At 50.7% G+C, this 26,006-nt stretch overlaps 1 protein-coding gene across 3 annotated transcripts in view; it reads left to right on the top strand.

Annotated features, from left to right (window-relative positions):
* The window catches only part of ZBTB7C (zinc finger and BTB domain containing 7C), a 106,192-nt gene that overhangs the window by 50,617 nt on the left and 29,569 nt on the right, over positions 1-26,006 (top strand). The window contains exon 1 of one of the 3 annotated variants that reach the window (XM_010725150.4): positions 19,558-19,709. The exons of 1 other annotated variant lie outside the window; for it this stretch is intronic. The gene's annotated coding sequence lies outside the window, so the exon portion shown is untranslated. Of the gene's footprint in view, positions 1-19,557; positions 19,764-26,006 lie in introns of those variants that run through there. One more of the 3 variants, XM_010725151.4, reaches the window with a different exon arrangement.

Here is a 26,006-nt window from a genome sequence, read left to right on the forward strand (position 1 = left end):
GCAGCGGCTGTGTTTTGTCACTTGGAGTGATTCCCGGATGACTGCGTGCTGCTAAGGCTTGATGGAGAAATCCTCTTGTCCTTGCAGCCTTCAGGGCTTGGTGGGAAGCCCTTCACCCCCGTGTCCGCAAATAGGAATCGTGAAGGTTGGAGAAGCCCTCTAAGATCCCAACCCCCCCACCATGCCCACTGACCATATCCCCAATTCTGGAACACCCTCTGGGGATGGGGACTCCCCACCTCCCTGAGCCAGTGCATCACCTCTCTTTGGAGAAATGTTTCCTAGTATCCAGCCTGACCCTCCCCAGCCACCCCAGCCTGCTCACTGCAGCTCAGAACCTCTTTGTCCCCTATGAGCTACCCACTGCCCATTGGTGGCCATCTGGGGTTCATTCTCCAATCCAGCACCCATTGGCAGTAGCCCAGCACCCACGTGGAGCTATCAGCTCCCTGTTTTGCAACACAGACTGCTGTCTCCAGCCCCTGTGAGTGCCAACTGATGGCAAGGTGCTGTTTTCAACTGGGCTTTGGTCATCCAAACAGTGTGTCTGTGGGAGGATTCAGATGGGTGATCATCCCCCAGGGAACGAGGCCATGACACTAGGCTGTCAGTGGGTGAACAGGATCCATTTCCCTCTCTATCTCCCATCTGTCCTCGGAGATGCATTACAGCGATGGGTGGGTTGGCACCCCCAGGGCATGGTGTTGCTAGGTGACTTTGTGACTCAGTCCTGTCCTGGAGCACAAGAGGAAGAGGAGGCTCAAGGGGAGACCTTATTGCTCTCTACAACTCCCTGAAAGGAGGTTGTGGTGAGTTGGGGGTCTGCTTCCAGGTAACAGTGGTAAGATGGGGTATGATGGACGTAAGCTGCTCCAGGGGAGGGTCAGCTTGGATGTTAGAACCATATCTCCTCCAAAGAATGGTGATGCAGTGGCACAGCTGCTCAGGGTCATGGTGGGGTCCCCATCCCTAGAGGTGTTCAAGACCTGTGGAGATGTGGCACTTGGAGACGTGGTCGGTGTGCATGGTGGGCTGGGGATGGGGTTGGGGATGTTGGAGGTCTTCTCCAAACTTAATGATTCTGTGAGGGAAGGGGACACAGCTGAGCTGGCCATGGGTTGCAGGCAGTAGGACCATGGGCCTGGCAGGAATTGCTGCAGAGCAGGACTTCTTAACCAGGAGTGCAGTTTGGGATCTGATGAAAATTTTTGTGGTTGTTTTCTTTTTTTTTCCCCCTTCTGCTATTTCTCAGGAAACAGTCAAAGGGGAGCAGGACACAAATTGATGCTCCTGTTTCCTTTGTGACATCTGTGGGTCCAGCCCTGCCCTCCCCTCACCAGGGACCTTTGCAGGAGCTAAGGCTGTGCACTGTGCACTGTGCATCTGTGGCACTGATGGATCAGCACAAATCAGCTCCAACAAGGACAAGATCCCCTCCCATTATAAATGACAGAAGTGCTAATTGCTGCTTTGTAAATCCACGGAAGATGCAGCCATGAATATGTGCTGCTGGAAGGAGCAGGCAGCAGGGTCACTGCAGCCACACAAAAGTGATACGAACAATGTTTGGTAATGCTCTGAGTGCTTTTGGCTGTCGTAGTGCTTTGCCCTGTGCAGCCTGTGCTCTGAGTGACATCTCAAGGTCCTCTCCAGAGCTGTTCTCTGCAGTTGTCATGCAGGGGCTGGGTTCTTGCCTACTGGTCTCCAGCAGTAAGAAAGGAACATATTTTTTTTTATGATCTGAGCTGATTCAGACATGTCAGAGCTGGATCCCAGTGCTGCTTACCTGAGCTGTTTTGCACTGCACCAGGTGGGATGCTCTGCTGTGGGACTGCCTGCTGCGTGCTGGCTGAGCTCACGGTGGGGCAGAGCCCAGGCCCCCTGCTCCTCTGTTATGGAGCAAACCTTTGTGTTCACCAGTACTGCCTTACACGTGTTTCGGATGCTTGGTGCAGGGTTATCCATGTATCCATGTATCTGTGCTGCTCCTGCACTGTGTTGGGAGTGGTGGATGGGCCCGGGGAGATGCATACTTTAAGCTGAGTGTGAGCTTTGTGGAGCAAGGTGGCATAGACAGATAAGAATGGCTTTGGGAAAGGCTCTTCTTTAGACAAGTAACACTGCAGAGGACCTTTATGTAGGCATTCTGAGCCTCCTTACATCTGTCTTCGCTCCAACATCCACCCTAGAGCCCTCTGCACCCCACACCCTCCCAGCAGAGCTGCCTTGGAACTACGCTTCATTCCCCACAGCCTTTAATCAGAGCCTGAAGCAGAGACTCAACTCTCATGCAGCTCCCACACCTCCCACTCCCTCCTTTGTAATCAGCAGGAAAATACCTCAGCTGCTTTCCCAGGGGGAGCGACCTGCTTGGCTGTAAACAAGGAGCAGGGAAGGCTGCTGGCTGGGCACGAGCTGTGCTCCAGGGCTGCACACAGGGCTGGGGTCAACACGGGTATGGGTGTGTGGTTATGGTGTATGTGATAGTGGGGTTCTCCTCACTTGCAGTAGCTGGGGTTTGAGTCTTGTAGCTGGAACAGCTCTAACAGTCCTGGAATGATTCAGTGTATGAAACATCCACTTGCAACATGCTTAGCAGTGAACAGTTGGCTGCTCAGCATGATGGACTTCGATGATGCCTGGTAATTCTAGTAATACTCTGCATTCTTGCACAGGCTTCCTTGTGTTGGCTCTGCCTGGGTCTTACAAACTGGTGATGTTTCTTCTGCAGTTCTGCTCCCTTTTTCTTTTCTCCCTCCCTCAAAGGAGCAGTTTCAGTCCCCATTTGTGCAGATGCACCACTTGGCCATGACAGCATCTTTCTGTGACTCAGGAGCGATCGTTCCCATCCCTGTGCTGGCAGAGTCCCCACGAGAAGCAGAAACTCCAATTTGCCAGGAAGGAATCGAACTGTTGTATTGATGGAAAATAATTTCCTCTCTCAGCCTGCAAGCTGATGTTGGTCAGATTGTTGGAGCTTCCTTATCTGCTGCTGGGATTTGTGGGACACAAACTAATGAGCTGCCAGCTTGCTGCCAGCAGGACAGCTAGGTGACGTTGCACCATCACACACAGGACACAACCTGATGGGATTGTGTTGGGATACTAAGAGGGCTCCTGAAAAGCCTCCCTGTTTCCTTTCTGAACTGCCATAGAGGTAGTTCTACTCCTAGAGCATGAGACCAGCAAAGTAACACAGAACAGCCTGGTGCTTTGATAGAAATGTGCCAGTGCAATTGTCTACAGGACAAGCATTTAATTTGGTATTGAAATGTATTTGCTTTGGTATGGGTGGGTTGCACCTAGCGTCCTTGTCCTGGGTCCTCGGTGTTATTGGACAGGGGCAGTCACTAAACTGGGATTTTGCAGGAAAAAGGAGACTTATTGTGGACCCAACAGCCATCACTTTCTGGCTCACTGTGGAGTAGACAGCTGTGGCCACCAAAGCCCATGTGCCTATCAATGCCCCAGAGATAGTGAGTGATGCTCTGAGATGCCAGCACAGCTTCTAACCGTGCCCCAAGAGGCAGTGAATGATGTTCTGAGATGCAGGCACTGCCCTCTGCTCTGCCAGTTTCACTTCTGCTCCCTGAGATGTGCCAGCACAGTAAGACAAAACTAGCTGGTTTCGGTGCCTGTGCCATACTGTTGTTACTTTTGCAGACGTGCACAATGGCGCTCGTGGTCACACACACCAAATACTTTCCTAAGGAAAAATGCATCTGGCTACGAGTGGCTCTGCACTGCTTCCCTCCAGACCCTGAGGTGAAATGGAAGGGGAACGAATGCAGCAGTCGCTCCCCCCTGTTGCATTGCTCACCCATTACAGTGCCCATTCCTGCCGCTTTCAGCTCCGTGGTGGACCCCTGGGTACTGTTTGCCTGAATAGGGCTGTGAGTGTTTAAGCAGTATGGCTAGAAACGGCCGTTTTATCCCATGCATCCGAGATCTCAGCCCATCAGACGTGAAGCGGGTCAGGACTCTCGTGCCATTGTGTGCATTATAGCGAACAGAACAGAACATGCTTGATAAAAAGCAAGGACTTGAAAGAAACGCTTCTGTAGCCCTCCACCTTTCAAGTCACACAATGCATCAAAGACCCCTCGTGCAGACTTTGAAAGGGGCAGAAGGCATTACCTAATGTTTGGAAAAAATGAATAATATAGCATCCCAAGTGCCTGGAAACTAATTTAGGAGTGCACATTGCACTCTGCTGGATTCGCTCCCCAGAAGAGTTGCGAACAAAAAAGAGTTTTTAGAAAAATTGCGTTGGGAGACCAATTTTTCCGCCTGGAAATGCCCCCTTTTTGTACTGTTTCTTGGTAAGAGTTCCTTATGAAATGATGAGATGCAGAGTGTACTGCAAACACTGGGTCTGAAGCAAAGCGTGAGAGCCCGGAGAGCTCCCCACCGTTCCTCTCCGCAGTGCATCTTTTTGTTCCTCGGTGCTGGACCGGCGTGCTGCTGGGATGCTGAGGCACCCACACGAGGGGCTGAGGCATTACGTGGTGGTGACGTTTTGTGAGGTCTTAGGGGAAAAAAAGACCACCTCTCCGAATGGCTTCTGCTTTTGTTCCAACAAAACTGATGTTGTTTCCTTTGCACAGAACCTGGACTGTTCTGCTGATAACCTCGCGGTGGGAGAACCACAGAACGGTTTGAGTGGGAAGGGACCCTTGCTCTGCCGCAGGGTCTTCCCTGAAGAACTGGGGGAATTGTCTGTGAAAGGTGTCACAGAGAGAGAAGCTGAGATGCAGGCAGGGCTCAGGAGATCATTATCTCCCCATCAGCACAGCTGCCTGCAGCCCCTGTCCATGGCCGGAGCAGGGAGGGCTGCCGTCCCCCCATACCCACATCACCCCCACCATCTTCCCTTGTCACATCACAGTTTATTTTTGCCATCTGTGGAGACGTAGTTAAATTTTAGTGCTCTCTTATCTACTTTTCCCCCAGGCCACAATTAACGGAGGCCAGGAGGCAGGCAGAGTGCTCGGGCAGTATTTACACAAAGAAGGGATGATAATGGGACAGGGGGACAGCGGGACATGCAGGTGGGCAGTGACATCTTGGAGGGAGTTCAGTCCTGAGGCAGCTCAGCTCTATGTCCACATGAACCACCCCAAACTCTCCCATGCCTCCATCCCATTAAAATCTTATGGCCAGGGTGAGAGAGAGGTTTTGGGGTGGTTGTATAGAGAGCTGTAAGCTCATCAGATGGGGCTGGGGGAGCGAGAGCCCTTCAGAAAATGGTGCTTGCCCTCTCCAGAGCCCAGCAGTCCTCTGATTATTTAGCATTCCTCCACTGCATCCCTAATGAGCAGGGGATGCTCTGTTGCTGACTCGCAGCGCTGATGCTCCCGGGCACAAAGCCCAGCTGGGAGCTTAGGCAGGAGCAGGGGACTGCTCGCTGCTTCCCAGCCCTTCCACTGCGATCTTCCCAGCCCTGCAGCACTGAGGGCTCAAGGTGAGATGGGCAGAGACCACCGGGCCCCTCATTGGCACTGCTGAACAACAGCAGCCCAACCCCAGGCTCATTGCCTGAGGGGAGGCCCATGCCCTGCCTTCGTATGATACTTCAGCATCCAGGGACTTCGTAGCCTCGTGCTTGGGCTTTGTGTTCTGTATTACTTCTCCTTGAATTCTGATCACTTGGCTTTAATTTTTGATGCCGTGCTGGATGCAGTTTGGTGGGCAGAGCTTGCTGTCACCTTGAGGCTTGACCTACAGTGAGGAGCAGGGCTGGGCTGCAGGCGGGCTTGCAGTGCTTCCTGGAGTGACATCCCACTGGTGTTACTGGTGCTGTGAGACATGGGGCAGCCAGGCTCTCTGCTTCCCGTGCCCGTGGATGGGATGGCTCAGTGACCCCTGGCCCAATTCTGGAGCTGATCTTGGGCAAGGAGTCACTCTGAAATGCGTTGTGCCAGGGGAAATAGCTCGGTCTGTGTTTTGTGGTGAGACTGCATACAGCTGGATGCTGATTCCTCTCTCCCTGTGCTGAGCTCTAAGCTGAGCAGGGCAGGCTATTGTCTTTGTCTTGTGCACAGGTTCCTCTGGTCCTTGCCTGGGTTTCTGGGACATCACTAACCAGGCAGTGTTGCTACTGGATGGCTCTGGTTTCTTCTCCCAGGAAGCCTGGATGGTGTTTACTGCTTTTCTGTGCAGGCCACCTTTGCTATTATCCTGTTCCTGGCTTGCTACCCATTGTGGAGAGCATTCAAATTTTTAATGTCTCGCTGTTGTACAGTAGTAGAGTAGTATACACAGGCAGTGCTATATACATAGTATACACAGACAGTGAAATAGGGAAAACTATGAAGTTCCTCTTGGAAACTGCAACATCTCAAATGCACTGGGGATGTCATCCATCCTTTACTGAGCTGCAGCCCCCACCAGTCTGATGTCAGAATATTCTGATGTCAGAATAGCTCTAGACAAGATGTGCTGTAGGTAGAAGCAAAGTAGGAAAGAAGATGATTTGTTTAGGCAGCATGCCTGGCAAACTGGCACTTTGGGAGCTTTCTGGTCTTGGGGTGACTTCTGCTAATGAGACATTTGGACTGGGCTGCTTGGCATGTTCATGTGAAGGTGTCTATTGGAGCATGTGTTGTGCCAGCTGAAAGCCTGCGTCATTGCAGAGACAGTGTCACTGCTTGCTGCCTGCTGCTTAGGGATGGCAACAGACCCCACCAGTCAGGGGAGCTTTTCCACTGACTGAAGCTGGCTCCATCCCCGAGGAAGAAGATGTGACACAACCTCTTTGTAACAGTTTATTCTTGGTGACAAGTGCACCTTCCCTGGTGACCTCTCACACCATGGAATAAAATGAGTGGGATGCCATTTCCCTCTGAGGCAGGCCAGCAGCAGGGCTGTCAGAGACAAGAAGCTTGCATGCCATCCTCCCTACAGTTGTGTACTAGTTCAGAAGGTTTCAGAACCCTGTCAGCTCCCGTTTGGGGCTGCCTCTGTGAAGGAACATCCTGCTGAGAAGGTCAGCCTCTACACTGAGTTTACTGTGGTGTGTGCTGAAATCTCTCTGATGGCAGCAGAATAGTGGGGATCCACCCACCCACCCACCCATCCACCCACCCATCCATCCATCCATCCATCCATCCATCCATCCATCCATCCATCCATCTATCCACCCACCCACCCGTCCACCCATCCATCCATTTATCCATCCATCCATCCGTCCATCCATCCTCTCATCTGGCTGTTTACCTATCAATAATCTATCTATCTACCTAAATATTTCTACTCAGATGGTTTCCAGACCATGGCTAAGAGGTCTTCTTCCGTGAGTGTGGGCACGTCTCTCTCCTCCATTCTCAACAGATGTGACATTTGCCATGTCAGTGGTAGAGCCTCCATTGGCTTCCACAATGCAAGGCAAAGCTCGATTTGTTTGTCTGCTGTCAGCACTTCATTTAAAACATAGCCAGTTCCTGAGTTCTGTTGAGAATTTTTCTTACTGTGGAAAAAAAACAAAAACAACCAAACCAGCCGATATCTCAATTTATCCTGGAGAAGCAGAGATAAGACAACAGCCTCCATTTTGTTTCACTGATGTTGTTATTCACACCTGGTACCTCTTTACTGAAAATCTGGTATAACTGCTTCCACTTTGGTGACAGTGTTCAGGGAAGGTGGTTTGAAGGAGGCAGCATCCTTTCTGGTTCTCTAAGCGCTGATTACTACAAAAAAACAGGTGGGGTAAGCAGTGGTCTGCACAATTGCCATTGTGTTGCCTACCAGGACTCCATCCGTTGGTGCAAGCTGGATAGTTCTCTGCTAGCAAAATTATTTCTTTTGACCTGTCATTGAGTATGTTCGTGCAGTGCGTTGAGAGATGGCAGTGATGTGTGCTTTGTGAGCTGAACAGCTCATTTTGTGTTTGTCTCGGTGGTGCGGGAGCAATAAGGAGCCCCGTGCTAGTGTCTGTTATGATAAGTGAGATTTGGAAGAGGTTTTCTGTCTGATAGTCCATCTAAAGCTGGGGGAAATGCCATTCTAACGGCTGTTAAAACACAATTGCTCACTGATTTACACAGTCAAGGAGTGCCTCTTTAGTATGAGATGTACGCTGAATAAAAGCAGCTCAAGTGGTGCTTTTAATAAATAGATAATGGAATGGCATTTCATCTCCTGCTTTCATCCATTATGTTGGTGGAAGGTAGTGTTATCTTCTGACAGATTCCACGATAGCAGAACCCAAAGCCAGAGCGCTCTCTTTGTATCCCTCTGAAGCAAATTGTGTGTGGCCAAAAGGACTGAGGGCTCTGCCAAGCTGTGGTGACCACGCGAGGTGGCATGGGGAGAGCCACCTGGGATGGCACCAAGATCCCCTCCAGCCCCGGTTGGGTTTGGTTGGGAGGGAGCACTGTTGGCTCTGCCAGCAGCTCTCCCCATGCCGTTGGGCTGGCCAGGAAGCTCCATGTGGCCACAGCTGGCCGCCGGCATAGGAAAGAAACAGGCCACGTTGGGAGGCAGGAAACAGGCCATTTATCCTGCCATGCTCATCCTTGCTTGCTCATTGTTTCCGTCAAAAAGCCAGCACTTCGCAGCTCCATGAATGAATCCAGTGTTATGCCTCCAAAAACAACTCGGCTGGTGAAAAATAAGAGCTGCTGTCGTCTCCGGTCTGCTCTGCTCTGCAGTTTTTCCCCATTTTTTAGGGGAGGAGCATTTTAGCTCCTCTCCTGATGCAGCTCAGCAGCTGGGAACAAGGTGAGCTGGCACTGCATCCATAGCCAGCTCTCAAAGTGCTGGCTGTGAGGGAAGGGCAATGAGAACGATTACCAACCAGAGGGAGAAATCACTGGGAGAGGCTGAGAAAAGGTAGGCGAGGGAATGGAGCCAAGCAGAGAAAGGGGAGAGTGACACAGTGGGCAGCCAGAAGCACCCTTGAGTGCTTCTCATCTCCCCATCTTGTAGCACAGTGACGAAGGAAGCCATGCCCACGAGAAAATGCACTTACGTCTGCTTGCTTCTCTGAAACTTGGATGCCTCCAAAGCCTGGAATAAGGGTCGGATGTTGTATGGGAGTGGCAAAGAGCTATGAATTAGCAGGCAGACGTGAGATTTGGAAGGGAAATGAAACCTCCATATTTGGGGTTTGTAACAGTGCTGAGCTATTGGGGCTGAGAACACCTTCCTGGAAGCCCAAGAGGGGCCAGGGCTGTTGGAGGCTACTGTAGCCCCTGGATCTGAGCTCGCACCGCGATGCCAGGCTGCCTGGGCTCCTCCCATCCCTGCTGGCCTCGTTTGTGATGCTTTGCTCCAGGGAGTGCTGCCAGCGCAGAGAGGGTCTTTGAAGCTCTGCCCAGGATAGGGCAGAAACCAGGAAAAGAGCGGAGATTTTGTAGACCCAGCTGGCTGGGGCACTTGGTGCTCCCACAAAGGCTGGGGAGGTGGCATGCTGCAGAGGAGGGCTGCAAAAGAGGGAGGAGAAGCGGTGAGGCAGTGGGTGCTGCAGGCATGAAACAGCAGAACAGAAGAGGACTCACTGGGTCACAGCAGCCTCGAGTTCTAGAGTCCATGAATATCACCCACCTTGACCTGATTGAGGCTGCATACACTCCAGAGTCCATCACCTCCCCGGGACTCCTCTTTTGGTGACCAAGCATCAGAGAACCATGGAATCACAGAATGATAAAGGTTGGCCAAGACCTCTAAGGTCACCGAGTCCAACCCCAACCCAGCCCAACCCCACCATGCCCATGCATAGAATTGTTGAGGTTGGCCAAAACCTTCAAGGTCATCGAGTCCAACTCCAACCCATCCCCTCCATGCTCACTCACCATCCAGGAAGAGATCAGAAAGCAATCATGTTGCTGCCCTACTTCTGTAAAGCTTTCAGTTGCCTTTCTGTTTATCTGCTGACTTTCGTCCATTCCCATTATCTGGTGGTGGGGAAGTTTTTCAATAAGCAGGCCTGGAGAACAGCAAGGCCATGAGATAAGCACCATCTCTGCAGGCAGATTCATTACTTGCTCCAATCTGAACCAGGAGAGTGGTGAGCCTGCTTTGCTTCACCTTTTTGTTAAGAAAAATGCAACACTGGGATTTGGAAGAATCAAATCAAGGCACTTTGTAGGGGCTAAAAAACCAGTGCTGGAGTAAAATGGACTCATTAAAATACAAATTATTTAAGAGAAAGAACAGGAATGCCATTATGCAAAGTGTCACTGACTCATTTTCATTTCACAGAGCGCAGGCTGCACTTTGACTGCATGTGATAAATGGGTCCTTTCTCCTCCTCCTCCTTCCCTGTTTTTTTTTTTTAATACAAGGGGAAAAAGATGCAATTACTGCCTCACTGCTCTTCAACCTGTTGAAAAATCAGGCCCTGCTGGAGCAATCAGAGCGAAACCTTCAGGAAACCCTTTCGGATCACCTTTAGGATCAACCACTGCTCCACACAGCCTCGGCCATGGGATGCTTTTGTGGCATTGCCACTCATCCATTCATTCCAGTGGGAAAGCTCCCATTTGGGGCAGAGTGCACTGGGGAGCACTGAGGGTCTGCACTGCTGCATGCAGAGGGCTCTGGCAATGCTCCCATAAGCATTTCCACCCCTGAGTGCTTACACAGCAGCACCTGACCAGAGACCAACGCCGTGGACCATTTTTCCTGAGTAAGGATTTAAGACAAGAAGCCTTTGTCTGCTGTGGTTGATGTTGTTATTTCTTTTTCCCTCTTCTAAATAATTTGCTCTGGCTGCGCCGTCTGGAGTGGGGAGATGTTCTGCCTCGTCAAGCATTAATCGCAGCCGAGGGGAGCTGCTGGCGGAGCCTGGTAGTGCGGGGGCTGAGGCTTTTTGTGGAGGTGCTTGGGAAATGCTAAGGAAAACGTGCTGGATGAGGATGAGGGCAAAGTGAGGTCGAGTCGGCATCTTTTTGGGGAGGGGGCTGCATTGTACAGCTCACCCTGGCTTTGCTAGGGGAGAGAGATGCGTGTGGGCAGCTTGCTAGAACCCTTGAGGAAAAGGTTATTCACCAGAGGTGGTGGGCATGGAATAGGCTGCCCAGGGCACTGGACATGGGCAGTGCTTGGGCAGTGCTCTCGGCTGTAGGGTTTGGGTTTGGATGGTGCTATCTGGGGCTGGGGGTTGGACTCAGTGTTTTTAGGGATCCCTTCCAGCTTGGGACATTCTGTGGTCCCATGATTCTATGATCTCCAGCACGTGGAGATGAGGTACCCCAAGCTGAGACCCTACATTGTCTTTCTTTTGGAGGAGATCTCTTCCAATCCAAACCATTCTATGATTCTTTGATCTGACCTAAGCAGCCAAGTAAGACAGCTGCTTAAGGAGTTTCTTTGAAGAAGTCTCCACAATCAGCATGGCTTGATTTCACCAAAACTGTTCACGATGGGATTCTCTTCTCCGAACAGTGGTGATGCAGTGTCACAGCTTCAGGGAGGTGAGGAAGTCCCTGTCCCTGGAGATGTTCCACAACTGTGGAGATGTGGCACTTGGGGACATGGTCCATGGGCGTGATGGAGCGTGAGGGTCTTGAGGTCTTTTCCAACCTTCATAGTTCTGTGATTCTATTTGGGGTCATGGTGGGGTGGGTTGGGGTTGGTCTTGGGGATCTTGGAGGTCTTTTCCAACCTTTGTGATTCCACAATTCAGGGATTTTTAGCCAAAGTGTATTTTTGCATCCAACATTTTGTAACGTCTGGCATTAGGTAAGACTTTGATTTAATGCCTTATCTCTTGAATTCACCTTCAGCAATAACAATGTATTCTAATCCCCAGCTCCCCCATGATGGATGGGGCCTGCTTGGGTTAAACATCTGCATTTGGAATCATTCGTCCATTCTATTCTTGAAGCAGGAAAAGCCAGCACCCACCCACCCACAGCTCAGGGCAGTGCTGGTGCTCACTGCCTCACAGGACTGAGTAACATCTGCTTTTCTAAGGCAGAAGAGTGAAAAAAAATAACAGTAAGCCTGAAGACATGGCAGCACACTGCTGGCTTGAGGAGGAGCTGGTTGATGCCTGGGAAAAAGGGGAAAAGTGGTGATGCTAACAGGATGCTCAATAGAGTGCAAGTGGAGTGCAGAGAGCTGATTCACACAGGGCTGCTGGACCCTTTCCATTTTCTCTTGCTTGCAAAAGACCTTTTCTTTTGCAGCGTTTCTGGATTTGGAGCCATGGAGAAGAACTGGATTTCAAAGGCATTGTGCTGCCTGTGGGGATGCTGGCTGTGTCCATGTGCTTTTTCCCTTTGGCGCCGTTGAGCTTCATACCTAGCAAAAGTGTTGTTTTCTCTAGGGACATGAAAGGGCAAATGGAAATGTCCCTGGTACAAGATGCTGGATTGAGCTTTGGTTGATCTCCCTGGGGACACAGAGGTCAGCATCAGAATTCAGAGAATTGTAGAATCACAGAATCATCCAAGGTCCCCAAGCCCAACCCCCACCCAACCCACCATGCCCACTGACCATGACCCCCGTGTGCCACATCTCCATGGTTCTTGAACACCTCCAGGCACAGGGACTTCTCAGTTCCCTGGGCAGCCTGTTGCCACTGTATCACCACTCTGAAGACAATGATCCTAATACCTCACCTGAATTCAGCTCTGCTTGAAGCCCAGGAGTGGGCTGGGTCCTACACACTCACCTGTGCTTGCTGACATACCTCTGGGATTTATCTCCTCTCCCAAGCAAATGCCAAAATTATTTTCCATTTCTCTTCAAATCTGCCTTTTAAAGTCTCACTTGGGCAGCATATGTGCAATGGAGCAGTGGGACCGGAACAGAATGTCACTTCCACTCCTTCCACCCAGGCACACTGCAGCGAGCTCAGTGACAAGTCTGACCCAAAACTCATTTTCCAGCAGGGCAATGTGTCCCCAGAGGTACAAGCTCCTCATTTCTCACATTTTCATGCCCACAGCTCTCCAGGTGATGACCCTGGCCAGCTGCTTTCCTGCCGTGGTCCCATTCTGCTTGGATGGCTGCTGGGTTCCTGCTGTTTGTGCAGCACAGAGCTGATTGATCAGCAACAACGCTGTATTTGCTTCCAGATAAGAGAACGCTGAATATTGGGGCTGGTATTGAGCCTCCTGAAATCCCCCTGGAAACAGCCTGAGTCTGTGTGACCGCTGTTTGCAGAGATCAATCGGAGCACGTGTGCTTTGTTGTGATGGCACAGCCCTCCCTTTTGAATCAGGGTGCCGTGCCACTGTGAATCAAATGCCTCACAAAACCTGTCTATCATCTCTAGGCAATTATCTTTATTAACTGAACTTGTAATCAGCTCCCAGAACAGAATCGGGATTGTTTGGCATGATGTGCTTTCCTCAGATCCCGGCACCGACTGTGTCTCTGTCCTTTAATTCCTCTGTGGGTGACTCTCAGGGGTGTTCCCATTGTTTTACCCATCCTCGGTGCCAGCTGTGACAACCTGCTCATCATGCCATCCCATTTTGCATCCTTCCTGGTATTCCAGGATGCATTGAAATGCACAGCAGCAGGGCAGAGCTCTCAGCCAGCTGGTGGAGGGCTCTGGGGAGCAAACCATCCAGGCCGGCCGATTTAACGTTGTTTATCGCTGGTGGATGCTGTTTAACAAGCTCCGTGGTTACTAATGGACTGGAAAGCACTCCATCCTCCTCGTGTGATACGAGAACATCATCCTGCTCCTTTCCAAACATGGAGCAGAAGTATTGATTGGACGCTTCTGCCTTTTCTGCATCATTACTTTTCTCCCGGTCTGAGGCTGTGCTGCTGATTCACAAGTGGTGGGTAATCCTGCTGGGACTGCGTGCCATCCCAGCCCATACACATCCAGCACCTCCTTGCTGAGGGTCTGCAGCTATGTGTGAAGCACAGGTCTCCCCCATGCCATCCCTGCTCTGACACCGTCAGTTCTAGACAGTGCCCAAGGAGCAGGAATTCATCTCCCCACCCTGTTGTGCATGTCTTTGCATTCATTAAAGACTTAGCTGTTGTGCTGCTGCCCATTTGCTTGGCTTGCTCCCTCCTAGAGCTCCAGACAATCACCCCCCTGTCCTTCTGTTTGTAGAAGCCTCATCCCTCGGGATGAGCTTTGCCCCCCAGAGCTTCTCGTCATTGCATTCCACATCTCTTTCTCATCCTCCCCCTCTCCCTTTCTTCCCTTTTGCGCAGATTCCTTCTGCTGAGGGCTTCTGAAATAATAAATCAGGGGCCCTGGGCCACTGGAGATCACCTGTCCTTGTTAGCAGCATGGCTGCTGCTGGCTTCAGCTCCCGTGGGACTTCTGCCCTTTAAATACCAATTTATTCCAGCACCAGCTCTGCTGTCAGCCCACTCCCATCAGGACACGAGGCAGCATGGCTCTCGCTGCAGACCTCCCTCCGCGTCTCCAGGCAAGGAAATTGCAATTTTCCTCCACCACACTCTTATCCCTTAATTGCTGCTGATTCAGCGAGGTGGGAGGCAGTGAGGGGCTCCACCTGCAATTATTGTCGACACGGCTGGGGGGGTGACAGCCCAGCCATGTCACTTTGGGCTTGTTACTGGGTTTGGCTGAGAATTGCCTATAGCAGTATTTGTAGCTCTCCCCTTGGGTGCAAGACCACCCATAGCTGGTGACTGAAGAGGTTATCATATAAATTGGTGCAGGCAGATAGTGATAGGAAAAGGGGGAATGGCTTTCAACAAAAAGAGGGGAAATTTAGGTCAGATGTGAGAAGGAAATTCTTTATCCAGAAGGCGGTGAGGCCCTGGCGCTGCTGCCCAGATCTGTGGGTGCCCCATCCTTGGAGGTGCCCAAGGCCACAAATGAACCCTGTGCAGCCTGAGCTGGCATGGAACACACCCAATCTATGTGAGGGGTGGGGCTGGGAGCCCTTGGGTTCCCTTCCAATCCAACCATTCCATGCTCCTATGGTTCTATGATCCTCAAAGTCCCTACCAACCCAACCATTCTATGATTCTATGATCCTCAAGGTCCCTTCCAACCCAACCATTCTATGGTCCTGTGATCCTCAAGGTCCCTTGCAACCCAACCATTCTATGGTCCTGTGATCCTCAAGGTCCCTTCCAACCCAACCATTCTATGGTTCTATGATTCTATGACTATGAAACTCTTTTTCTCTCCTGATGAGTCAAATGCCATGCTTTTGAAAGGCCAGTTTAGTGACACATTGGTAGGTTGGATCTTGGGTCATGGCTTGATAAGTTAGATTTGCACCCATGAGAGAGTTGAAAGCAACCCTTTGTGTTGATAATATATATATAAATAGCATACCCATATGTAATAATAATATACATAGATACATAAATGACACACACCTCTGTGCACTGAGCTCTCAGGATGCACCCGTCCACTACTCCCACACTTCCATCATGTGGAGCTCTGCAGGGAGAAACGCTGGGATTCACAGCTCCCATCACTGTGATGCGTTGCAGTGAAGAGTTGAGCAAATGGGGAGACTGTGAAACATTATTTTGTCTATAAGGAGTCCTGGAGCTGACTTTTTGTCCTTCAGGTCCATTCTTTGGGCAGTGATTTCTGTGCACTAAATTACTGGTGTGAAATAAACCTGGTTTGAAGCTTGGATTTCCTACGGATCATGATATGAAACCCTTGCATAGATTTAGGGATCCTTAATAGCAGTGAGTGACGATGAAGAGGAGTTGGCAAAGGAGGAGAACGTTCTGTAAAGTTTGGAGGAGCAGGCAGTGGGGAGCATGGGGAGCAAGCCCTAAAGGAGGCTGCTGCCCTGCTGAATGCAGATTGATCTATCTGCTCAGCACTCAGGAGAGGAGATACAGGCTTGGCTGTTTCTAAGGAAAATGCCATTTTTCTGCTGAAAATTCCGTGTTTGCTTTCCTTGCTCCATCTTGGAGCACTTGGCTGGGCCAGACAATGAGCAGATAATGAATCTGCCGAGATGCAGTTATTGATATCACTGAGGTCATTATAGTGAGGGCTCTGCTGAGCTCTCCCTTAGAAAAGGACATTTTTCAGTAGGCTGTGGTCATGACACCAACAGTTTCATTCTGTATGAAATCTCGGATAGCAAAGCCCTCGGCCCGGGAGCACTTTGTAAATGCGTTATCAGGAAGGTAAATCGGGTCAGCTGCATATTTTTTTCAGCCAGAAGAAGCAAAATGGCTCATTTGCCTCTCACTATTAATGCAATGTTCTGCAAGGACCTATGGCCTGATCCACGGCTTCTGAAAGCAGACAAAATTGTTTCCACCTACACTGGGGAAGTATCTGCTGAACTGCTCATTCCGGGATAAGGAAAATTTGGGGGATTGTAGAAATGAAAGCAGAAGGTGAGTAACCCACAGTAGGAGCCCCGAAGCAATTTGTTTGGTCTCAGGGCTGGAATGGTGTGGACAGAACTGGTGAGGAGTCGTGATTTTATGGGAGAGCGAAGCAAAAATAAGTGCTGGAGAAATTACAGCATGGGGAACACATTTTCAAAGCTGCATGTAGCAATTGCACCAGGGTGGCAAATTGTGCAAGGCACTCTGAGCTGATTGCAATGGAAATGCGTGATGTGCGGCCGTTGATGGGATCTGGGTCTGTGCAGATGTCCTCGACCTCCTCCTTGTGTCCCCTAGCAGATTATATTTGCGCCACTTGGGTTTTTATCACCACTCACGTGTTTGCTTTGGGATGCTGGGAATGTTTTGTGGCACCGGATGTAGTGCTGCGGGTAACGGAGATGTTCACAAGCCCTTTGAGCATCTGTGGAGGGCTACACACCTCACCCAGCTTCAGCTGTCGCTGGGGTCCCTCCATCAGGCTCTGTAAAGCACCTCCATGTTCTGTCTTTTGTTATAAAGGTGGGAGTATTCTGAATAATACTAAAATAACATCTGCTCGTGTTTAGGATCCATTCCACGATCATTATTTTTAGTAACTCTCACCCAGTCCTGTACTAAAGTGGACTTGAAATTCCTTCTTGATAAAGAGGAGGTAAGGACTGAAATATTAATAAGAATGGACCTTGCTCCTGCCTTCAGGTGTGTTTCATGGAATCGTAGAATGGTTGGCTTGGAGGGATCTCAAAGATCATAGAACTGTAGAGTGTTTGGATTGGAAGGGACCTCGAAGATCATGCAACTATAGAATGGTTGGTTTGGAAGGGATCTTGAAGATCATACAACTATAAAATGCTTGAGTTGGAAGGGGCCTTGAGGATCATAACAACCATAGAATGGTTGTGCTGAAAGGGACCTTAAAGATCGTCCAGTTCCAATTCTCAGGTATCATCTAACCAAATCCTACACATCAAGCATTTAGATGGGGCCCCCAAGTCTTCTCCATCCCAGGTAGTCTTTGGAGCTCATTTTGGAGCAGTTTCTGTGAGATATAGGGGGAAATTCTCATGATGTTTTTTATTTCTTGCCAAAACTGATTTTTTCAAAATTTTAAATGACATGTTTTGGCAATAAGATAAGGATATTCTAACAGTGATAAACTTAATTTTACCCATGAAAACTTTAAATTTGATGTCTCCTGATTTTTCCAGTGAGGCAGAGGTCCTGTAAGCTCTCTCCACGACATCTTTTCATTCCATAGCCTCACAATGAAAGCTTTCACTCATCACTTTAAGACTGCATGGGCTTTGTGGCCTCTTTTTAGTTCTTTTTTACTGTTTTCCACTCTGCTTGCAATCTGCCCAGCCGAGGTGGGGTCCGCCACCACCCTTCCTCTTCTCCTTCCTTCTGCTAGCCCTGTTTCACACCCTGCTAGAAGCAGTTTATTCCCTCTTCCCTTACAGCCTTGGGGACCCATTCATACCTCCACCAGCCACCAATCTCACGTGGGAAACATTATGTCCAGGGTTTAGTGGGGACCCCATTTCCCACCAAACACTCCACGGTGTTTTTGCGCTCAGACCCATAGCTGAGACGTTTGGTTTGTCACCGTTCCCCCCCTCTCTGAGCTCCTAGTTTGCAGGAATTCGAGGGCTGGGAACATTTCCACGGGGGCACGGGACGAGAAACCACCCTGGGAAATGGCAGGGCAAACAATGCGCTCCCGTAGCGTGGCATGGAGGAGGCCATTGTTCCTCCAACAGATTGATGGCGCAAGCCGCTCCTATGGGAAGAACCCAACCACTTTTGTGGGTAGAGCCCATCGGGTCCTACGGAGAGCATCCCTGCCCCACGCGTTGTCCATGCCGGCTCCTCCTCAGCATCCCTTCCTCGCAGCCAACTCTCGGCTCCATGTCCTGGCTGTGCAGGAAGGCGGTGGGTGGCCGCTGGCACTCCTCCCCGTGCCGTGTTGGCAGCCGCTGGATGCTGCCCAAGTTCTTTTGCTTCGCCCTTATCTGGGGCCAAACGTATTGTTCGCACCGACGTCTTGTGCTGATTTACCCAGACACTCCTTAGAAACCCGGCGGCCGGAGGAGCTGCAGATAGTGGTTTGGGTGTGGGAATGGAAGCTGCTTATTTTTGTTCCTGCAGACTCAGAGAGGGTGGGATAAGTTTCTGACTCTCGGTTTTGCCTTCTGCTTCAGGAAGACAGACTCCTCTTGTGGTGGCAATGCTGATTCGCCTCTGGTTGTGATTTGGGGTTTTTCATTAAAGCTAGTGACGTGTAACTCGGCGTCCAGATCAGATTTATTGCATTAACTAGAATCTGTATTTCCTTGTTGTCGTGATACCTTTGCCAGAAAGGAGCTAGTGTTTTATTAACTGTGGAGTTTAACTTAATGCTGAATTGGGGGCAGGACCCTTAGAAGAACCCATTTTCTTGGGGTCCCTCTCAAAGATGGAGGTGCATATCTTGCTCCCCATGACCCACACATGGGGACCCCGGTGTGGCCGCCCCAGGACGCATCCCTGCTTTTGCCAGCCGTCCCCACCCAATGTCCCACTCTGAACAAGGGGAGGGACCTGCACCAAATCCTGTTATTTGTCTTTCAACGCCGTGGCTGAGCCCATTGGATTGTACACATGCCAGGAAACTGGGTAGGGTCAGGCTGCATCCCCAGCAGAAAGAGGCGGCACGCTCCAGTGAGCTGAGCTCCAATGGTGGCAGTGCCTGCCAGGAGGGATTTTTTGGAAGGGTACAGACCCACAGCAAGGGCAGGATGGGTCAGCGGCTGCTTTGGGGCCAGCTCCAGTGGTCAGGAGGTGGCATCTCAACAGCTTGTGGAGTCAAACCCAACTCTGAACGCCTTCTTGGCATCTTTACGTGGGTCCGTGGTGCAGAAAAGCAATGTAACTCTTTTAGTTTAATGACAGGCAGCTCTGTCTCTAAGAGCTTTCATCTTGTTTTGCCCCATTCTGGGTCTCTAGGAACATGGTTAACAGGGACATGGAGCAGGGTGTTGTGAGCCTGTGCCCTGTGGTCAAAGCAGAGAGGGTACGACAGATCAGCTTGAGGGGAAAAAAAAAAAAAAAAAAAAAAAAAAAAGGTTCTTTTTCTTTAGAAAGAAAAAAAATAAATCATCGCAAAGGACTCTGTGTGCTTGTTTAGAAAGGAAAGACAAAAAGATCCTGGTAAAATTGGTCCACGTCCCACGTGCCGCTCAAACCTTTATAGTACAGGTGGACGGGGAGGGCTGCGTGCCAAATTCTTTTGGTTTAGAGGGAGTGGTGGGAGTGAATTCTCATAACCGCTCCTAGAAAGGCTTAGCCTTCCCCACACAAATCAATGACACTCTCCGCTCGGCTGCAGGCACCGGGGCAGCTCCGACACAGCCCGGCTCACGCTGGGGACGGCAGCGTCGGCACGCGGAGCAGAGGTGAGCGGCTGCTCTGCTTCCCCACTTTGCTCTTCGTTCCCCAAAAGATCTCACGTAGGTTGTTTTATCCTTCCTGTGGCTTATGGGGGTGAGGGGAAGCAGCCTGTGTTTTCTACTCGGAGGGTAGTGGTGTTTATTATCCCGGTGCATTTGATCCCCTGTAATAATCCAGCACCGTTTCCGTGCAGTTTTAATTGTTGTTCCAACCCGATCCTGTGGTTCTCTCTCTGATTTACTCGTTTGGTATCGGGAATCATTACCAAGCCCAGGGATTCTGGCTCTGTACCAACCCCTACACTGCATCTCAGTTTATGGGGTTTCATCGCAGGTCTGGCTTGGTGTTATTTGTTGCTGTGTTTCGGATGGGAAATATGGGTGTGAAACACTTCTGCGCACCCCTGGGGTGGGCAGCGGGGTGCAGAAGGGACAGGTGGATCGGTTCGGAGCTGGTTCCGCTTGGTCTTGGTTTTAGGAGTTATTTTTGTTGGGATTCTTTGCAAAAAAACTTGACAGGAAAAAAAAAAAGTTAAAAAAAATAGAAATATTGTCATATTTAATAGGAATAATTTTCAGGCTGAAATTCCAGCCTCTCCCTGGAACTTTTTGCTGCCTTTTTAGCGAAGGCAACGCCCCAGGATGGTGCTGGGTTCTAGTATTTCTAACAAATCCTTCCTACAAGGCATTCCTGAAACTGTCTCAGGGTCCCTCCCCAGCTCCAGACCCTGCCCGGGTGATTCTTGGGGACAGCACCAACGCAGCGAGCTGCAGCTTTGTGCAAGGTTTGTTTGAATGGAGAGCTGCTGGGAGCAGTGTGCTGGGGAGGGGAGGAATGAAGGTGCTGCTTTCCAACTGTGCGGAAGTACCGTGGGGACCTGGAGCTCGTGCTGCCCTACAAAGGTTGGGGCACCACCGCTGTGCCTGGGTGTCTTGTCTGGGGGGGATAAAGCTGCACATGGTGCCTTCCCCCCTTCCTGCTGATGGGTGAAGACTGGAGGTGGGTTGGGGTGATGGAGAAGCCGTGCCAAATGGGGATGCAGAGAGCCAAAGGGTTCCCGTAATGGGATCCTGAGTCCTGGGCTGTGCACGCTGCAACACTCGCCTGCATCTCCTGCTCCTCTGGGGGCTCCTTGGTGTTCCTCTGGGGATCTGCTCCAGGATGGTGGAGGAAATACCTCTTCCATGCGTGGGGCAATGGGGTGGACTAGGGGGTGCATGGGGCTGGAGCACGCTCGGGGCTCAATCCTACACAGATTTCCATGTCTGAGTCACCTGCAGATACACAGTTGCTCCCAAGGAGCGGGGCTTCCTCCTGTAGGGAAGAAGCTGGCCGCCAGGCTCCATTCATCTCTTCCCTCATGTTCTCTGCCCCATTTCCATGACCTCCTTATTGCACTCAATCACTGCACCCAGCAGAGGCCCCGGGCAGCCTGGCAGCGTTAGCACCGTGTCCTGCTGCTGCCGGTGCTGTTTACTCAGGTGTGGGCAATGAGCGGCCCCCCCTGGCGTACTGCAGCACCCAGCAAGTACCAACCCTGCCAGCGGGGTTTTCCAGCCAGCCTGGGGCCGAAATCCCTTTGAAATTCTTCCTCTAATTAATAAACGAGTGGCAAGTTTCACTGACATAATTCCACAGCGATTGCTCTTAATTAAAGAGCAGTTATTAAAATAGTTGCAGAGTGCTGAAGCCTCTCTCTCCGCTCTGTACTCCTCATTGGTTTTCCATTCTGTGCCACCGATGGAATGGATTTTTTGCGGGACCACTGGGAGGTGACCCCGCAGACTTTTAGAACTCTTTGGAGGAGGATGGGATGGAGGAGCATGGGGTTGGTGCTTTGCTGGTTGTTTTCCTTCGGGGATGAATAGAGGGAGGGGATGTGGGGCTGAGATCTTCTGCCAAGAAAGAGTTGGAGGCATCGTGGTATTAGTCAGAGCCCTTTGATTCCTTCCTGGAAGCGCGCGCCTGATGGTAATGCTGCTCACATGCCCACGTCATTTTCGAGTGTCACTCATGAGCTTCCCCTCATTATGCAGCCATTTCTCACGGCTCCTGGGTTATGTTCTTCCTCATCCCTCCAAGAGGTGTCCCTGTCCCGAGGAGCAGGCATGTGCTAGCCATGAGGACACAGCCTTTTGGGGAAGGACACCACATCCAGAGGCTTTGTGAGCTTCTCCCCCTCCCTTTCATCATGTCCAGCTCTTGGCATGATCCATGTCCACCTTCAGCTTCATCACCACTGCCAACCCTATCGGTGTTCACAAATGTCACTGCTGCTCCCCACGGAACATTCCTTGGTGTGATCCACGTCCATGTGTCCAACTGCACCACCACTGCCAAGCTCACTGGTGCCCCCAGATGCCCTTACAGCCCTGTGATGCTGTCAGCAGCATCAGACCCCATGGGATGTCCTTGACCTTGCGTGTCGGCCACCGCAGCAGAGGAGGAGGGGACTTCTCACCCCATGACACATTTCTATGCACGGGGATGTCAAGGCCACCAAATCGCATCCGCATCCCGGACTGTGGGGAGAGGCAGCGTTCCCCCACCCCGCCCTGCCCAGTGCCAAACCAGTTTGGGAAGTGGTTCCATGGTGCTGCCGGATGAGGCAGCCCAGGAGGAGGTGGGAGACCAAGTTGGAGTGAGCTGCTGGCACTGCTGGGAGGAGCAGGGCGGAGGGATGGAGAGCAGCCAGCTCCCTCGCTGTGCAAACAGCCCACACCCATGTGCCGTGTTTATACCGCCGAGCTCGTCGCCATGGCATTGGGGCACCTCTTGCCAAGGTGAGCTGAAGCTGATGGAGCAGATCCTCTGGGAGGTCTTTGGGATCAGCTGGATCTGGGGTGTTGATAAGCCTGGTGCCACACGGGTTCTGCTGCCTCCATCCAAAATGTGAATCCTGCCACCCAAATGGGGTGGCCACCACTGGAGCACCTCACCCCAGGACCAACTCTGTAAGGATATGGACTCAATGATTCTCCCAACCCAGGATATTCCGTGGTTCTATAAAATGCCACCTCCACCAAGCCGGGAGGTTGCCCTAGGTAGGAGAAAATTGGAGAAAGAGGAGAGGGGAGGAGAGGAGATGCTGAGAACAGAAAATGGCAAAGAGAAAAATACAAGCAGGGCTGGGCTGCCTGCTGCCTTTAGAGACTGGTTCCCATCACTGCCAAAACACAGAGCATCATTGGGTTCAATTCTGGTAGCTTCTGCCCCTTTAATCCTGTTTGGAGATAAATTGAGGAGATCAGCTCCTTGACATTGGTTACATTGGTTTTTCTACATGTAAAATAGCTCGGTAATCACCTTCATAGGTCTTGGTCTGGTTTCAAAAGGGGTTGGAGACTCTCTGGATGGAAGTGGGCATAGTGGGCACGGTGGGGATGGGTTGGGGTTGGAATGGATGATAGCAGTAGTCTTTTCCAGCTTTAACAATTCTATGGATCTATAAGTGGGCATGATGGGTTGGGTCAACAGTTGGACGTGGTGATCTTGGACGTTTTCCAAACTTCATGGTTCTATGGTTCTGTGACTCTGTGCAGGTGGTGTAGTGAAGGCCAAGAGCTCTATCAACCCAGGATCATAAATTCCCTGCTCATGGTTGCAGGGGAGCCAGTTGCAATATTGGAACCTTTCTGCTATGCACACACGCACTTTCCAAATAGTTTTGTTGCAATTAATTACAGCATAATTAAAGCAGAATGACAGCGCTAACTAAAGGCAAAATCTTGGGAAACAAATAGCATTTGGGCTGGTTTTGTAATTGCTCCAGGTTCCCCAGATACAAATTACACTGTCAGGCTCCTGATTGATGGGAGAGCTGCACACAACAATACCTTGGGGCTGGCTGCTGCTTGGGCTGGGGCTTGGGTGGCCATGTACCACTGCTGTCCTTGTGGGCAACCCCATTGGTGTGCAGAACTTTGATGATCTTAGTGTTTTTTTCCAACCTAAATGATTCTGTGATTCTCCTCCCTTGATTACATGAGGCACCCCATGGTGAGCAGCGCATGGGTGTCATTGCTTCCCTGCTCCACGTCACTCCCCCCACTCCATGGGGAGGATGCAAAGAGGTTGTGTCCTCATCGGCTTCAAGATAGAGGTGAGCAGTTTATTTTAAAGATTTCTTCCTCCACTCTGCTTTCTGGCCGTGCTGGGAATATCGAGCATTGTTGTCACTCTTCGTGTGGGAAAACTCTTTCAAGATTAGAGGAATGGAGTGGGTGTTTTCTCTCTGTTAATTAAGAGGAGTGAAGTTGTGACTTTTGAGCAAAGCAGCCAGCAACCTTACAGCTGCTCAGAGGTCATGTGAGTTAATGCATCTCAACAAACGCCAGCAAAACCCCAGAGTATTCCGACACCACTGCCTGGCTGGAGATTAAAAATAGGGAGGAATGCTTCTAAAAAAGTCTGGAGTTAAAAACAATGAGAGCATCACTTGTGACAGCAAAACTACTGCAGCACTGGGGTCTGGGATGTGGGACAGCACCTCCTGATGTAGCCATGGTGTCACACCAAGGGATCCTCAGTGCACGTAGCCATCCATTGCTCCTGCGCATCCTTGGCTGCTGGTGGAACTGGAAAGCCCTGGTGAAACAGGAAAGCTGTGGGGTTGGGTACCTCCCCCATTGACTTTGGGCTCTGGGATCCCCCAGCACCTGTGGCACGTGGGGATATGGCCACTGGGCATGGTGGGGATGAGTTGGGTTGGGCTTGGTGACCCCGGAGGTCTTCTCCGAGCTGAAAGGTTCCGTGATTCCATGGTCTTCCTCTGGGCTGGCAGCCGGGCTCCTGCTCTGCCAAATGAGAGGCGGCAAGAAGGAGACTCACACTGATTAATTTGAGCCCGTGCTGTTCTTATCCTGGTTTCAAAATAATTGTCTCTCGTGTCCACAATTTTATCTCCTTACATTTTGCTGCATATTTATGAGGTTTCGGGAGGCTATCTGCAGCCACATTAAACCAATTTGCTCCTTGAAATGTCTGACCTTTGATCTGCCAGCCACTGCCTTTCAGAGCCAGAAAAGAGCCTTTAATAACGTGTCACATGAAAGGCTCTCACTGCGGAGCTGTTGCTGGCAAACCTGACTCTGGTTAATAAAGTATCGGATGAATCAATTATTACTTAATAATTGTTACCTGTATTTTTGTGCTGAACAGGGAGAGCATTTCTGTGCTCTTTCCCCACTCCCATTATTATCTCCTGTTAGATGAAACCAAGACAAATGCATGCACGCAGCTAGAGCTGACAGTTCTCACACAGCAGCTGCAACCTCTATAAGCAGCTCAGCTTCATGCTGGGCTCCTGCAGAGCTGCAGAGGCGTGGGGCTTTCTGGGGCCAGGAATTAACCAGCCATGCTGGGGACCGTTCATTTTACATGCTCCTCACATATTGGAAATGACCACGCAGCATCTCCTATAGCTACAGAGTCATTTTGCTGGGAAAAATAGAAGCAGTTCCGGCTGACCTGTTGTGAATACAAACATGTGGCTGCAGTGGGGGGATGCAGGGCAGCTCCTGGGGGGTTGCACCAGCTCACTGCAGCGCCTAGGTACAAAGCAGCACTGCCCTGAGCTCCAAGCCTTTATCCATAGCCTCACCCATAGGCTCTAAGAGTCCTTTTGCTGGGCTGCAGGCTCTGCACCTGGTGTGATCTGCTTGTTGGGGTGATGGGGGACATTGCTAAGGTTCTCTCCAAACCCAGAGCATCCATGAAGAGTACCAGGTGGCATCATACCCTGCTAGCACTGCTTTGCCAGAAGGTGCAGTGTTTTCTCCTCCAAATTTGGATTGTTTTACAGAGACCATAGAATCACAGAATCACAGAATCACAGAATCACGGAATGGTTGGGTTGGTCATAAAGGTCATAGAAGCATAGAATGGTTGGGTTGGAAGGGACCTCAAAGCTCATAGAACTATAGAACCATGCAGTAGTTGGGTTGGAAGGGACCTCAAAGCTCGTGGAATCATAGAACCATGCAGTGGTTGGATTGGAAGGGACCTCAAAACTTCTGCAGAGTGTTGGGGTCACATCCCACATCACTACGACTTAAACATGGAAAGAACAGTGGTAACGATTTCTTTCCTGTACCTGTATCAAGGCCACTTCAGCCAAAATCAGCAGCGAGGCCAGTGCAAATTTCACAGGGGTGAATCACAGCAATAACAGCTTCTGACACCTGCGGGGTTCCCTGATGCTTCACTCTGAACCAATGCAATGTCCAGGAGCAAAGCCTTGCTCCGAGTGGCATCAGAGTGGCACCAATACCCATCCATCCTGGAGGTGGCCTTGGCAACAC

This window comes from Meleagris gallopavo, chromosome Z (genome assembly GCF_905368555.1).
Source record: "Meleagris gallopavo chromosome Z, MGAL_WU_HG_1.1, whole genome shotgun sequence".
Taxonomy (NCBI): Eukaryota; Metazoa; Chordata; class Aves; order Galliformes; family Phasianidae; genus Meleagris; species Meleagris gallopavo.